This window comes from Zeugodacus cucurbitae, chromosome 6, assembly GCF_028554725.1.
Source record: "Zeugodacus cucurbitae isolate PBARC_wt_2022May chromosome 6, idZeuCucr1.2, whole genome shotgun sequence".
In the NCBI taxonomy this organism is placed as follows: Eukaryota; Metazoa; Arthropoda; class Insecta; order Diptera; family Tephritidae; genus Zeugodacus; species Zeugodacus cucurbitae.
In genome coordinates, this window is record NC_071671.1 from 66545566 (window position 1) to 66562438 (window position 16873).

At 34.0% G+C, this 16873-nt stretch overlaps 1 long non-coding RNA gene across 2 annotated transcripts; it reads right to left on the reverse strand.

Moving 5' to 3' along the window:
• Nucleotides 1–247: 247 nt before the first annotated feature.
• Nucleotides 248–1144, reverse strand: LOC105211702 (uncharacterized). 2 transcript variants are annotated; one of them, XR_851683.3, is made up of 3 exons: nt 925–1144; nt 637–851; nt 248–582 (listed from the first exon to the last, which is right to left on the reverse strand). It is a non-coding gene; the product is annotated as an uncharacterized LOC105211702 (long non-coding RNA). The 2 variants fall into 2 exon arrangements; XR_008471788.1 differs by having other exon boundaries at nt 248–851.
• Between the last annotated feature and the right edge of the window lie 15729 nt (nt 1145–16873).

The window sequence follows — 16873 nt, forward strand, 5'->3', positions numbered from 1 at the left end:
AATGGTAAACTAAACGCATTGAGAGTGAAGTTGAAGTTTGCTTTAGTAAAAAAAGCTAGTATATTTTTACGAGAAGTTTTCTTAAAATCTACACAACTGTCACGCAGTTAGTCATTTGCGTCAAAAGCTTCTGAATTTCACTTTAAAATTCACTTGAATTGATATTGCAAGTTTCGAAGCAAATTGAAAGCAAGTTCTTTGAATTCATTGGTAGTTCTGGTGAAATGAGTCGTGCTGAGAGTCACCCTGTGTTTATAGGTGACTTGTTTATTTTTGTAAACGTATACATAAGAAAATGTAGAAAATCAAGAAAAATATAAAAATATAAAAATAATAAAACAACGATGTTTTTTAGATACTTTTTTTATAATCCAAAATATGTTGAAAACTATTAAGATTGCGTGGCTTATTACGTTGTGTTCTAACGAGCTGTCCAGAGCGAGAGATCACAATCTTCCGTAATAGATCTCTCAGCAGCGCTGGTGAGCTCGACTATAGCTTGGTATAGCAGCTAACAAAATTGTCGTCAACGTGGTGTCTTGAAGTCAAGAAAATGAAGGTTCCAGATGTGCTTTAAAAATTCTAAAAAATTCAAGAATACTCGTAAAAAGGCGTGGCATTGCTGAAAACAATTACCATAAACGTAGAACGTAGAACGCGTCTAACATCTTCCTAAAAGCCGTATCAAAGCCCACGTGTTACAGTCGAAAGATTCTATTTATTGATTTCTTTCCATTATGATAATAAAACTGTTGAACCATATTCTCTAAATTTCTTCTTTTACATGGTCAACACCTCTCCATCAGTTTCCATTTAATTTTATTTTTAATATTTTGATTTGGCTGCGTTCTCTATTTCGTGTAAAAATGAACGTAAGAAAACAAATAATTAAAGATGGAATTTCATTTACATTCGTTCACATACCGAACTGTTTTCAATATCCCGTTTCTCATACTCTCTCAAAATTTCTTGTGAAAGTGTAATGCCCGGTAATTTGACACGGTGTCCATAAGTGGTGGGATAACGAAAAATTTTAAATGGCATTTTAAAGATTTACTTGAAAATCAAAATATTAAAAATATATTAAATTTGGACATTTTTTGTGATTTTTGAAACCAAAAGGATTTCCTAGAATAACCGTAGTTTGAATACTAAAAACAAGTATTATTGTTTAATATATGAGAGGTTTTGAAACTCTTTACAATTTTTTTCCTTTATAGGTCCGCTTTTGTAGATTCATAAAGTATACAACATTTTTTCTTCGGATTTCCGAAATCGACAATACCATAAGTACAGCTTAAACCATTCGGAGTATCTGAGATCTCATATTGCTAATAAATCAGTGAGTTCCTGATATATCTCTAGACAATAAAGGTTCGTCATACAAATTTTCGACTCTCTAAGTCGATCATATCTTCTCTAAGAGAAAAAATTTTATTGAAATCTTGTGTGCTTATATTGTTCTACAGGATCTCAGAAATTGAGAGCATCTGATACTAGGTAATAAATATTACACCAATCTTAGCTTATTCACTGCAATAACAACGGACTAGCTACATGTATAAAATGTCCAAGTACCTGATAGATGATATATATGTATTTCTAGAAAATCTAAGAAGCATCATCGTGAATAACGATATTTCATAATTTTTTTGCTAAAAGTCATTTTAGAAAATATAAATATTTTTATATAAATAAAATTCTTTCGAAGCGTTATCAAAATTTTTTGTTTTGCTTCGTGCTAATAAATATTTGGCTATAGCTACCGCTAATTATTAATTCCGCTTGTGAGCAACATGAAATCGATTGACTTGGAAGTAATGCGCAATGGAAAGCGTTACAATGTTTTTAAGCTGCTGCGGTAAGCAAATTTTCAAAAATGTCCATTATTTTAGATAATGAAAGACTGATATTTGTGTCTAGAGAACAAATCTGGGGTAACCGGACACACAGATTAGGCAAGAAATCGGTAAGATTAATAGCAAAAGTTAATATTTTGATGAATGTTGTTTGTTTACATGACAGGATCGCAAGGAACTCGCGGATATCTATAGGAAATTGGAGAAAAAGAAAATGAATATCGAGAAACAAATCTATCTAATTGAATATGAAATACATAAATTCGAAGAGCTGGCGAAATGTAATCGCCGCAATGCGCTAAAACTAAATTCTAAGTAAAGTGTTGTGAAAGTCCTTGATGATGTTCCCGTAGAGCAATGTTTACCTTAAGTTTTCCTAATGTCATTGTTAGTGCATTTTTGTATTTAAAGTAATACGATTATGTAATTTGAGAATTTTGCAAAGTAACACATTCGATTTGAACCATTTTTCGTAAAAGTGGTTTACGTCGAATTTCGTTGTTTTGTTAAAATTCTCTTATTTACATAACAGTATTTTATGTATGTGTATTGAAGTAAATACAATACGTTGTAGACTATTGAATTTGTTTAAATTTAGCTTAGCTTAGTTCAAAGATATTGGATTATTATGCCGTTGATGGATGTTTCCTAATATCCAAAATCAAAATGCTGAGAAAATACTCATAAGCTTTAATATCTAAGGAAAACAGTTTGTTTGACAAAACTCGCAACCTCGATATGGGGTTTCTTCGTGCAACCTACTACGAGTATATAGTCTAAACCCAATTAAAATATATCTTATCGGGGAAGATTCGGGGATAGGGAGCATATTGTGCCATTTCTACTCTACTTCATCACCTAAATATTTCTTATATTACTTTGGAGATATTCGGCCCAATTCCCGTTGTCGTTGTCGTTTCAAAGTCGTCGTCGTTCTTATTGTCGTTTCGTTCCTAAATTGGTATTCTTGAAGTATATCGTAACGCCTAAGAAAAGTTATCGAAATTTGTCTATATATTTTATATAGTATACTTTAAGGCACTCTTTTCCATATAAAAATTTCTTTCTTATGTAACGAGACACATTTTTAAAGCAGTTCTTAATGGATTTTATGCTATTCTCTATTGACTCTAAACAACGTTATCACTGTAATTATTGTACTTACGTACAACAATGTTAATCTTCCATCTTTATTTGATTTTTTAAAAGAAGTAGTGGTGACATCTGCGTCCTCCAAACTTTCTTCTAAAATATGTTATACTTCCAGCGTCTCATGCTCCTTGCTTCTGGCTAATCCGACTACTCTACCTAGTGGTCCTGCCAAAGGAGACATGGGTATCTGTTTATTAACTTCTCGTCTTGTTGTAGTACTATTTTTTTCTTCGTTTTGAATTTTAAGCCCTTTCATTTCTTAAATATACACTTAGATATAAAAATGCAATTTTATTAATGCCAGCAATATCGCGAGATGGCGGTGGAATGGATTTAGTAGTTTTTTTAAGAAAAAAAAAAATCCCTCCCAAAGAAATCGAAATTTAAAGGATTTATCCCTTTTCTAAAGTCCTTGGCATATGCAGGATATTTTTCAGAAAGAAATTTCAGAAATTAAAATTTCAAACTGTTTCCGATTTGGAATTTTCATCTTCACTTCAAATATTTCTTCAAACAACCGCGTCGTTTCTATGACGCTCACAATTATAGCAACGACAAAAAACGACTGTTTCTATGTCGTTTCTATAGTCGTTGCAAATTGGGGAATCTCAATTTATTTTCGATAAATGTCGTTAACGCCAACAGGAATGCCAAATAGGCGTTCTTAAGTCGTTTTAAAACGATAACGACAATCCATAATCTTCGACAACTTTTTTGTTTAATAACACTTGTCACTTGCTTTTTTCTTAATTTTTAATTAAAGCAACTAAAACTCCTTGATGTATAAATACATTTTTCTTTTATTAATTCACAAATAATTTACAACAAAATACACATTGTGTGCGACACCATTCACTAGCTAAAATTACGATAACGATTATGTTCCATCAACCATTTTCCAAATTATGTATTTCACGTTCCAAATTGTAGATAGTTTTCTCCAGTTTTATTTCCTGCCTTTCCAATATTCTGTACCATTTTAGAAGCATTTTACGTTCCTGGAAAAAGAAAAGAAATAGAAATATAGTCTAAATTAATGAACCTATGGATCCACTGATTTGATTAGGGTAAACCAATTTATCGTTAAAATCGCAGATCTTGATTCAAAGGACTAACGGTATAAGTTAAGAGTGCCTATGAGAGCATAGTGGGATATATTTACTTCCCATATATATATAGCAAATTATTTCATTCTAAATAAAAAAAATATAGAAAAATCGGTTTCACTGGTCTTTAAAATGCAATTCAATTCATGTTAGGACACTTTCAAAATTAGTTCTGCAAAGAATCTCTGCGTAAAGTAATAGTAGTTCGACCCCAAATGTGCCCTCCGTAATATATTTATATAACAGATACCGAATACTTACTTTATCAGCAAACTGTCCACGCTTGCAGCCCCAAATGTGTTCGCTGAGATAAAGGAAAATTATCACATTATTTCTAATTATTTCTAATTGCAATTTCAATTACACTCACCGCAACAATTCGAGCACAGTTATATTGTTAAATCGCTTATCCTTAATCTGTAGTCCAATCGATTTCATACCAGCTGATTAGCAGCTTTCTTCTATTAAAGCGTAATAATGCTCAGAAATTTTCCTAAGAAATTGCAAACAATTTTTCAATAATCACAACTTAATTGCACTTAAAATTTAGATTTGAATAAATGTTTACTGAAATATTTGTATTTTTTATTATTTCCAGACAGCTCTCGTGCAGTAAAATTTAATATAGATTCCTATGAGTGAAATATAAATCATTTCCCAATTTTATATTTAAATTTGAATTCATAACGTGGTAGGTATAATTTTGTTTCATAAGGTGGTAGGTATAATTTTTTTTTTGAGAACAAGGTTACAGATGTATTTGGTGAATTTTGAAATAAATTATTTCCAACAATAATAATGACCTTCAATGGGAAATTAAAAACTGTTGTGGAACACAGTTAAAAATAAATTATATATTTAATATTTGAAACATATTTACTGTGAATTTTAAATGATAATATTAAAACATTTCTATATAATTATTAAAAAAAAAAGTTTCTAAATTCTCTACAAATTACATGCCATAATTAAATAACAGCATTTTAATTATACTCACACATACCATACATAAATATCTAATCTGCATTTGTACGATATGAAACCAGGAAATACGCATGTAAAACTCAAAGGCACCATATGAGTATGCATACTCACAACAAATTGTGCTGAATAACATTTTAATTAAATATAAAGCTTATCAATTTATTATAATCGATAATGGAATTTCGACAATACCAACAGCAACAAATAAAATACCATCGTAATAGAGAACGACTTGTTTTCGTTCATATGCACATGCACCTCAATGATTAGGTGCTGGCAATGTGTTGTGGTTCATAGTTAGTAAACTACATATATTTATTAGTAGTGAGGTAATTTTCGTCCTTAATATACTTATGATTTAGTTTAAGTTGGCTGCAGTAGGCATTTTAGAAATGTTAACAACTAATATCAACAACACTATGACAGTTTAAAAGAGAATTTACAGCAATGTAGGAGTATATGTATGTATATATGTACATAAATATCATGAAGTCTGGCACTAAACTGATAAAAATGTAGTTTACACTTGAATTTAGTAACTAAAAATATACTGGTCCGAAGAAGATTACACTTGCACTACTCAGCTACACGTAATAAGGTTCACCAGAATGAGAAACGAAAAGACAATGCAATTTTCATAGGCGATAAAAACTAAAACATTTCCAGCGGGTGGCAACCTTATTGTTTATTGCCTTATTAAAAATCTTTTGTTGTGTATGAAAATTCAGTTTCAATAACTAGTCGCCTGTCTAATTGGGTTTGTTGTTCATTCTACATGACTTTAAGTGAGTTACCAGATGATTCACTTCATATAAAGTTAGTTTCATATCCATTCATTCCATATATAACAATAACTTGCGCTAAAGTACAGATGTTCTGTCAATGCATGAAACTAATTGAAGCACTGTACTTTCAAAAACCGAAGCATTTATAGTTTTAACTCATTATTGCTTTGGAAAAATGAGAGCTCACACAACTGCTTATATTAGTATGATATTATCAAGAATATTTATACATATTTACAACTGAATTCAAGCTTTTATCTTCTTCTTCTACTTGACTGGCGTAGACACCGCTTACGCGGTTATAGCCGAGTCCAAAACAACGCGCCACGTATCCCTCCTTCTGGCAGTTTGTCGCCAATTATAACAAGCGAAGCCAGGTCCCTCTCCACCTGGTCCTTCCATCAGCGTGGAGGTCTCCCTCTTCCTCGGCTTCCACCAGCGGGTACTGCATCGAATACTTTCAGAACTGGAGCAATTTCATCCATTCGAACAACATGACCTAGCCAGCGTAGCCGCTGTCTTTTTATTCGTTGAACTATGTCTATGTCGTCGAATAACACATACAGCTCATCGGTCTATCGTCTGCGGTATTCGCCGTTGCCAATGTTTAAGGGACCATAAATCTTTCGCAAAACCTTTCTCTCGAAAACTCCTAGTGCCGTCTCATCGGATGTTGACACCATCCACGCTTCTGCACCATAAAGTAGGGCGGGAATGATGAGGGACTTGTAGAGTTTAGTTTTTGTTCGTCGAGAGTGGACTTTGCTTTGCAATTGCTTACACTCTTCCACAGTAGCACCTGTTGGCAAGAGTGATTCTGCGTTGGATTTCAAGGCTGACATTATAGGGAATCTTCTTTCTACAAATTAACATATTTTCATCGGGTTTTTTATAACAGTAGTCCATTCAGTATTCCTATACCATTTGATCGATTCGCATTATTTTCTATTTACTTTTTCAGTCACCTATTAAATTTAGAAATTGGGAGAATGAGTCCGTTACTAACCGCTTCCAAATCGACTCTCCTTATGGGGAAAGTTGAATATTTCGCCTCTGAATTTTTTAAAGCAGCTGGGGTCATGAGATTTTCAATACCACAGGTACCATGGTACTAAGATTGGAATTTTGAATCAAAGCAGTGCTCACTCTCGGCGATTTTCTTCTAGCAACCATCCTATTGAGGTCTGAAAAAAAAAAAAAAACAGGAAGCCTAATCTTGAAAATCCGGCGGGTTCTAAAGCAAATTGAATCCCAATTCATGCACTCAGTTCTTCAATTCGTCAAAATTTTTAAGGAACTCCTTTGCCGGTTCTTTGGTGTCATTAGTGTTTATCCATCATTTCACCTATTTCACTGTTTGCATTAAAAATTAGAAAAATAAAAAATGTAAATCTCAAAATGACCTCATAAATATTTTATTATCACTTTATAAGCACAAGTATATAAGCATGTGAATATTAAAAATGCGCGAAATTAAAAAAATACAACAAGAGTGATTCTGCGTTGGATTTCAAGGCTGACATTATTATCGGTGTTAATGCTGGTTCCTAGGTATACGAAATTATCTACAACTTCAAAGTTATGACTGTCAACAGTGACGTGGGAGCCAAGACGCGAATGCGCAGACTGTTTGTTTGCGACAGGAGATATTTCGTCTTGTCCACGTTCACCACCAGACCCATACGCTTCGCTTCCTTATCCAGTCTGGAAAAAGCAGAACTAACGGCGCGGGTGTTGTTTCCAATGATATCGATATCATCGGCGTACGCCAGTAGCTGTGCACTCTTATAGAAGATTGTACCTATTGTAGCTATTTTAATCTGAATATTTTACGCTTTGCTGCTAGCTGGTCTTTTAAAATGGCTTCCTTGAATTTATTTTTTCGAAACCTTTGCAAAAATTTAATTAATGTTCAATGAGCTTTATTAGCCTTAACCTAATATATTAAATATAGAAGTTGGCCACATGGAGGAGTGTATGTGTTTGTGGTGCCGCAGCTGAAAAGGAAAGTTTTCAAAGTTTATAAATAAGCTTAAATAAATTTAATAAACATTAAAATTTTGGAAATCAAGTAAATTATATAAAGCGAACTTCATTGGCAGTATATATATATATCCCACATATTGCAGCTAAAATTTCATATGAGTGGATAAGCCGAGGTGTTTCACAAATTATGGAATTTCATAAACGGATATGTACTTACACATCTTTAACCCTTTCTCTCAACAACAACAACTATCAGCCAAAATATTTGCTCCCAACCACCTGCTTTCAAGAATTCTCTATTCAATTACCTCTAAGATAAACAAAGCTCCCAGCAGCGGGAGCATAGCTACTGCCGCAAACATACCTACACATATCCGAAGATGGTTATCCTTGCCGTGCGGAAACCTTGATTAAGTGGCATTGTGTTATGCAATACCGTATGAACCGCCGCAGATAGGTAGACAGACACTTGTTGTCAGCGACATGCGTTATCACTTTTGCAAGTCAAGTGCTCTTCGGCGAGACATGTCGAGGTGTGGAGCATGACTTACAAATTAATTAAAAGGCTGTCAATCGCTGTTGCGCTGACGTAGCGGTATTTTCATGCAACGTTACAAGGTGAGTCTTCCTTCTGCTTCGCTGTGATTTGCTGTCGAGCATTGCATATAAGTTGGCAGTCAGAAGGTCTTCATTTTTAGAAGAATGATTGAAGTGAGAAGTAAGGAAGTTGTTAGAGTTCACATTTTGGAATTATAGGAAAGCTTTTCAGAATTAAATGAATCCATACTTAACTCACAGAAGAAAATCTTCAGCAATCTGCAAAAGATGAAGTAGAGTATGGTGCTCCCTTTAGATCTTATGCCCAGATAGTTTATAAAAATAGCTCAAGTTGCAGTTGCCAGTTGATGAGAGTAAACAACTCTCCGATTCAAACAACCCAAGCAACGCTAAAATAATATGAAATGAACTCTCTAAACAAATTAAAAAAAAAAAAAAACTTTTATTTGCATTATTTATTATCATGTTACACTCAACTGGCATCCACCACTGCTTGAATGTGGAAAACCATCAGTCACAAGGGCGCCATGGCGTTAATTTTACACGGAACCAGTGGTATGATGGAGGTCGCAAGGTGCAGTGCCATCCATGCAAATGCTCCATTTCCTTGAATTTACTTACGTAACTATTTGCACTTTGCTATTTTCTATTTATTCTAGCTCATTTTGAATTTGTTCTTCTTTATGCCGGGCGCCAAGAGTGAACAATTGAGTTGCTGTTATTTGCTTGCTTCTGTTAGTTGTGCATATATTTGTTATTGTTGCTGTCGACTTTATGACTTTGACGGTTATATATCTGAAAGTTGACATTCTAATTTGGAATTTAGCGAAAGTTTTTTTTAAATCGCTTTTCCATATTAAGGTCACAGCGTTGAGTATGGGCTGTTGGTGGAATGGAAGGCAACCGGGGGAATATGTTACTGTTATTGTTATCTTACATAATATGAATCTTAAATCATTTAAAGGCAATTTGAGGATTTATAAACGATTTCTTGATGTCATCACAGCCGAGAGCGAGAGCCATTCCCTGTAATATATATATTATTTCTATATAACAAAGTCAACTATTTTCATTCATCAATACTAAGCTTTCTATAATTAAGAAACCGAAAATTTGCCAAGCAACCATCGAAATTTTAAACAGTCACTCAATAAACTCTTTCAACCGATTTAAATTACCACACACTTCGCCACAACTACCCACAGTTTGCTTGTGATCGAAACTTGAAATGTAAAAAGTTTTTAGATTTTGTGGATTTATTACAAAGTAGCGAGAAGAACTGCGATAAATTAAGTAACATTTCCGCGTGCTACCAGCGCCGAAACTTCGGCTAAATACGCGCGACACAAAAAGCCAATGCAAGAAAAATGACTTCGCTCCTTTCTCAGTAAAGAGTGTTCTTTTTCTCTTCCATTGCTGGCATATTCCATGAAGTAACAGCGAGAGCTTAAGTAAAAACAAGCAGCAATAATTCAAGTGCCTTATTCATGGCTTTAACTTCGAAGAATCGCCGTTTGACAATTACAAGTGCTGACAACTTTTTACGCGAGATTTACGTGAAAACTGTTGGGGGAGTCAAGTGAGATGTGGAGGAATGGTGTGGAAGTGAGTGTGTTTTGCAAAGGAAATAGAGCGAATATCAAGGAATTGAGAAAGTATATAAGTTCAGTTTGAAAGATTTGCGCTAATAATTTATGGTATTTATAGTTGCAAATGACACCTCAGAGTAGGAACTTAAGAGAGTTGAGTGTAATGTATTTTATTATATTAATTTCTCTAATTAATTGATTACTGTCTTCATAATTAAATAAATGACATAACATCATTACTAACATATTTGCTGCTTGAATACCTGTGGATGTACATATATATCTGAACAAGCTTTCTCTTCAAACAATTCTGAAACAAATTCTGATTAAGAAAGCATTCATTTGCTCTCACTTAGCATGTAAATGGCGCTGCTTGATGCACAAATTATAACCGGTAGCAAATAAAGCAATTTTTCAACTCACCACAATCAGTTCCTGGGCCAACCAGCAAATATATTTGCTAAAGAAGTGATTAAGAGAGACAAATGACCAACAAAAATGTTAAACATTTAGATTGCTCCTAAGCCAGCAATGTAATAAATACTCAGACCACAAAATGTGGCATGCAACAAGTTTACCATTAACTGCGAGGAGAACAAAAACAGTTTTCGATGGAATATCTATGGTTATATATAGATATTTAGAATATAAAATGGCGGTTGGATGTCTTCGCTGCATTCATCTGTTGTGGCATTTAATCGATCGTCTATTTTTAGCTCTTTAACACCCGGATGTGGTATGAGGGATTTCAATATATATTTTTTTATACTTTACTATTTACTTTATGTACTTTAGTACTTCATCAGTTACTATGAAAATGAGAGAAATTGGATAATAATCACGACCACTCCCTTTAAAAAGGTTATGATGAAAACTACTTAAAGTGAAAGATGGGATGCACTCAGATGGGCTATGTGTGTGGCACTGTCCATTTATGGGTCAAAAACCATATCTCAGGAACTACTCGACCAATTTCAACCAAATTTAGCACATAATATTTTCTGATGTCAACGATGAAAGATGGAAATATCGTGAAATCGGTTTACAATCACGCTTACTTCCCATAAACAAAATTTTAAATTCTATATGTATGTAAATCAAGAACCAATGAGCATATTGGAACCAAATTTTATACAAATACATTGCATTGGAGATGTGATATCATCTAAAGATAGTCGAAATCGGAGTATAACTTTTCAAGGCCACAGATATTGTATGTGAGCACCTCAATGTGTGTGACTAATTTTTTTTTTACCCACAATATGAGTTAATCTTACAGATATTTTGTTTAAATTGATAGGGAATCTTCTTTCTACAAATTAACATATTTTCATCGGGTTTTTTATAACAGTAGTCCATTCAGTATTCCTATAGCATTTGATCGATTCGCATTATTTTCTATTTACTTTTTCAGTCACCTATTAAATTTAGAAATTGGGAGAATGAGTCCGTTACTAACCGCTTCCAAATCGACTCTCCTTATGGGGAAAGTTGAATATTTCGCCTCTGAATTTTTTAAAGCAGATGGGGTCAATACCACAGGTACCATGGTACTAAGATTGGAATTTTGAATCAAAGCAGTGCTCACTCTCAGCGATTTTCTTCTAGCAACCATCCTATTGAGGTCTGAAAACAAAAAAAAAAACAGGAAGCCTTAAGGAACTCCTTTGCCGGTTCTTTGGTGTCATTAGTGTTTATCCATCATTTCACCTATTTCACTGTTTGCATTAAAAATTAGAAAAATAAAAAATGTAAATCTCATGGCGACCTCATTAACATTTTATTATCACTTCATAAGCCCGAGTATAAAAAATGCGCAAAATGAAAAATACATCAGCGCAGATATTTCATAATAAAAGTGTAATGCCAAAGCCAACTCTCACAGGTATACGCCAGAACGCTCGTATTGCCTTAAGAAGTCAAAGCGGCGAGCGCCAAAGCGTCAGAGTGGAAGCGTAAATTAAATTAAGTAAAAGTGTGGGAAAATGCATTCATGCATAAACGAAAGCGAATGGCAAGCAACATAACAAGAAGAGCCACGCTGGCAAGCCAGCAACAAACACATTTTGCTTATAAAAGTGCAGCAAAAGCAGCGAGTAATAACTACAAACAACAACTATGCACACATACACGCACAAACACGAGTGAAACTGTTCAAGTCCCCAGCAACATTTCGCAGTGGCTGAGCGTAAAGTAACACACACGCTTGGGAGGTGACACATACAACCAGCGCGCAACAGTAAATCTTCAAATCTTCGACAGCAACAACAACAACAAACAACTCTAAATGTTAATGTATTCGAGTGTGTATGTTTGTTGTAAGTGATATTTACTGAGCTACAAACATACAAACAGCTACTTATTGTGCCACCTTGAAAGCATAAATCTGCGCCACTGCTCGCTGCTGGCGTGTGAAAATGCGTGCCCACTTGGGCGTATGAGTGATGGAATGTGATAAGTTTGCCGAGTTTGCTTCCTCTTTGCTTGGCTGATTGAGTGATGGCAACGGCGAAATAAGCACCGGCATACGACACATGTGCGACAACTCGCTGCGCAGTGAGCTGTGTATCTAGGTGAGTGCGTGCGTGGATTATAAAATTGTAACGGGAATATTTGTATTTTTTATTTTATTTACACGCATCTTCGTTTCACCTGTGCATGTGTGTTGGCTTGAGTTGCTACTTGTGTGTGCATTTGAGAGTGTTCTACGAGTGTGACCACAACTTGGCAGTGAAGTGGAAAAATGTCAAGGTCGATAGTTAGTGTATTAAGTAAGTGGCAGGCTGCCTGTTTATTGACAAATATCAGGTACTCATTTCTGATGTCTTCTGACAAAGTGACACAGAAGGGAAGCTAGTCCGTAAAGCAGTGAAATTGATGGACATGCAGATTATGAGTAGGAGAAGTGAACCACATTGGAGAGAGAATATAAAAAATAAAGTAGGGCTAAGTTCGGGTGAAACCGAATATTTCATACACTCGATTTTTTTTTTTTAATTCAAATAATATCACACACAATTTGACCATTTATTCGACATAAAGTCCACCAGAAGAATGAAAATCGTTATATGTAGTAAATAGGGTTTCCAGTAATCTCTGGACCGATTTAAATTATTTTCGCCACGCGGCTTCATCATATCCAAGAATATACGCTCGCTTAATTTTGCTAAGATATCACACATATTAACCGATATTTATAGTATAAAGTCCACTAGAAGTTTGAAAACCCTAATATTATGTATTAGGGGGCTAGAGAAAGTTATGACCCGCTTTTAGACATCATTGACCCGAGGGCACATTATTAAAAGAAACATATTCCTTTTGAATTTCTATAAAATATCGGAGAGATTTACCGATATTTTCGATAAAAATTATCCATAGGCACTGGGGCCTTGAACATTTATAATCCGATTTGAACAATTTTTAAATGAGCTTTGCCGCACTCCCAATGTTAATACTACAAAGTTTTAGGAAGATATGGGCTTTTCTCTATATACTCTTTATAAATACATATATGTTTTGGACAGCGTTCACGACCGTGAGTCTTATAAGTTCTTAGGGAAAGACTTAAGCACTCATGTTGGCCGCTAAAAACGCTTTGGAATACATCTATGATTATTGCTTAATTTTGGGTGACGATTTTTGCGGTGGCAATCTCGTGTGAGTTCCCTGTAAATTCTGTTTATTAGGATATTTTGTTGAATGGATGGATTAGCTGCGATCAAAATATTAGCTAGTATAGAGTTCCACTAGTATCCTTCCAATTGCAATACATCATTCTGTAGTCGTATTTACAAATACACTAACAATCCAGAATGCTGCAGCAATATTTGCTGAAATAATTTATGGCAAAAACTTGCCATTTAACGAGTACAATTTATTTGAGCAACAATAATTCTATTTACCAACTTGATATATGTTGATGTTCACACGCTCGTACTTACACGACTAAATATGCGATTTTCCCACTAAACAATATGTTCATACATAATGCTGTATGTATTTGTATTTAGCATATTGCATGTGTGCGCTATTGATTGTAGTTGTGAATGTGTGAAGTGCTCATGTGACGGGTCAACCGCAATCGACACTCTATGGCATTCATGTGAGTGTTTTCAATTGTGTTGCTGCCCGCCAGAACAACAACAAACAACATACAGACAATAAAATTAACTACAGCAGCTGGGAGCTATGAAAATAAATCCACTAATTCTATTGTGGTCACATGTTGTACGAGAGTATCTTTTTGCGGGATTTATGTGAAATGTACACCAAACACATACACGCCCGTGTGTATTGATCACGTTGCGAGCGCATAAATTTCATTTATGACGAACTCATAACGAAATATGAACAATTTAGTTAGAGAGTTTATGCATATCCATTTAGTTTTATATAGAAGCAAGTCGTCAATATATATGTTTCATTTAGATTATTTCGATTGTATATTATTAGTAGTGATTTAGATAATATATTGTATTTTTTAAATAAATTTTTCAATGATTGTCTGAATTTTATAAAATGAGGATCCTTATTTGATCTCACTAACGTAATCTAGTAGCTTTGAAAGCGTTTTCTAGCCGTACAAAATAGTAAAATCCTTTAAAATAGGTTGGTTAACCTAAAGAGCTTGTCAAAAGTCATGTATAATCTGCAGAATCTCACCGAGAATAAACTCTCCCTGGCTACCAGGGAGCTAGTAGAACTACAATAGAAGAATTCTAGTTGACGTGAGTTTAGATAGCTATAAAAATGGAAAATGTGCGTGGCTTCATCCACATTTCGATCAAAAACAATATCTCAAGAACTACTCGACCGATTTCAACGTAGTTTGATATATAAAGTTTTCGCGACACCCTGATATTATGTACGCAAATTGGGCGAAAACGGTTAACGACCACGCCTACTTCCCATAAAACACAATTTTGAACTCCATGGGATTCGTTCCCTTTACATTATCTCGAGAAGCAGTCAAGATATCGGAGCAAAACATTGAATAAATACTATGCTGGAGGTATAGCATAAATCACAGAAAAATTTCGAAATCGGACTATAAATTTTCAACGCCCCATTATTGACCATGAAGACCTCAGTGTCGATGAGAAATATTTCATCGAAAAAATCGCTAAATCACTCAGATATTGTGTAGAAACTCATATCGAATATATATTTTTTATAATAACGTGTCTTTGTGCCAAAAATGGATTGAATTGGGTCATAACTTTCCCTAGTAACGAGATACCTAATATCCGGTTTTCTAAACATACGGTGGTTATTATGTGATATATTTTAGGAAAATTAGATGATTGTATAATCTTGGATATGAGGCATTCTCTGGAAAAAAAGCCACTTGAAAAAAAGTTCTTTATTTTCTTTGGCAATGATATATCTTATAGTATATGTAAAACCTAAAATAAAACATATGGTGTTAGGTCTGTGTAACGCGAGGTTGCCATACTGTAAGGGGCCAAAGTTTTTTGTATAAAAAATTTCGAACCGCCATAACTTTAAAACTAATGATCAGATTTTAAGACACCATTTCACTTTTTTGTACAGAATTTCTCAAACTTTAAAACTGTGTATCGTAAAAATTTAAAAAAATAATATTTCATAGCAAAAAATGAAAACAAAAATTATTTTGAATTTTTAACCCTTTATGCCCCCTTCGATTTTTTTCGAAAATATCTTAAAATGTTTCTTATTTCATCACCTTTTTACCCCCCAAAGGAAATTTTGGAACAGCAATATTTGTATGAGCTACAAATAAAAAACCAACTCAGAACATGATGAAAAATCATTGATTTATGCACTATTATTATCTGCATTTAGCGTAACCCAGGATTAACGACGTGGACGTAGCAGACATTTAATCCCTTTTTATTTTTTTTTATTTTTTAATATTTTTTTGTATTTTTCAAATTTTTAATTTTTTCAAGTGGCTTTTTTCCAGAGAATGCCTCATATAATAAAGCTTAGTGACGAAAAGGAGTGAAATCGGTTTAGGTACTATCCCAGCACTCATATACTAAATATCATTTTTTTCGCTTTTCTATAGGACTTTATGACAAATATATGGGTCAAGTTGTGTGTTCTCTTAATAAAATTAAATAAATAAATAATCTGCGAGTATATAAAATGTACAGTTACATACGAACTTAGTCCCTTATATTATTTATAGTAGCCCCTGCTTATTTATAGTAATTTATAATAATATTGAAGCCAAACATAGTGGATTTAAGACCATTTAAATGCAAACAGAGTATTATATAAATACTAAATATTTTATACTATATTTTTCTCATCCCGAAACTTAATACACTGCCTGCCAAACGCTCCACTAACCTCCTCCTCCACCAAAGTCATTTGGCATTTCTCGCTATCAGCACTTCGTCTCAAATGTCTGATCGCGGTCCAGTCAACGCGACCACATGCTTAACGCAGTACGTGCGGTGCCAGCAACAATTTTATATCCTTATTAATGCCACACCAGCAACAAACACACACATTTAAGTATATATTTATATATGTTTGCGCCAAGTATCCATCTAAGTAGGCCACTCAGATAATATAGCTTTTGGCGCCCGATACTCCAAAAATATAATAATGCAAATTTTTGGTTGGCTGCCTACTTTTTCTATATAAATATATTTTTTATTGTTGTTGTTGGCACATTTATTATTTATTGCCGCTATCTCCCAGTGCATTTCTATACCATGAGTGTCAAGGATTTGCGCGCGTATCCTCTTAAATGTATAAATAATCCTACGCAGCTGGCTCAAGTGTTTTGAAAATATAAATTAAACTCTAGAACCCTAATAAAGTAGTCAAATGTGCGTGTGTGTGTCTGGATGTGT